Genomic DNA, 684 nt, shown 5'->3' on the forward strand with positions numbered 1-684 from the left:
ATAGCTTGTCGTGTTTTACAAGTCTGTTTGGCATATTACTGCCGTTTCAGAAATGCATGTAGAGCCTGCCCTAACGGAATACAAACATATCCGCGCTTACACACAAAGGAGAAACTAAACAAGTCTATATAATAACACAAATAGGAAAACAACAGCTACCTCTTGTGTCTCCGCTTGGGTGAAGTTTTAACTGTAAGATTAATCAACTTAAATCAGCCGCAATTGAAACTCGTTGTCACAGTGTGTGAATTTTAAATGCACATCTATTGGCTGTCCTGTCTATCTATCGGGCAATTTAAGAAGTAGTGGTGATCCCGAGGATGATATGCCATTCGCCAAATACTGTTAACTTTAGTGGCAAATGCGAAGATTGACCTACTAAAGCACTGAAATGCGGCCAATTTGTGGGCACTTGTGTGATATCTCCCAATCGATAAATATCTATTGATTAGAAGAAACAGTGAAACGAGATTGACTGATAATACATAGATTGATAAGATAGGACCGAGCGTGAATCTTTGGCATTCTCATGTGCGAACGCATATATTTCAGTACACATCAACACACACACAAGGAGAGCAAAATATACACCGTCCCAAAAAGCAACAATAATACGAAAAGTTCTTTCCCTTATTACGTTTTTTTTTGTCAACAGGCGCTTTCCCTCACAGTGATGGTATACTC

This window comes from Penaeus monodon, chromosome 28, assembly GCF_015228065.2.
Source record: "Penaeus monodon isolate SGIC_2016 chromosome 28, NSTDA_Pmon_1, whole genome shotgun sequence".
In the NCBI taxonomy this organism is placed as follows: domain Eukaryota; kingdom Metazoa; phylum Arthropoda; class Malacostraca; order Decapoda; family Penaeidae; genus Penaeus; species Penaeus monodon.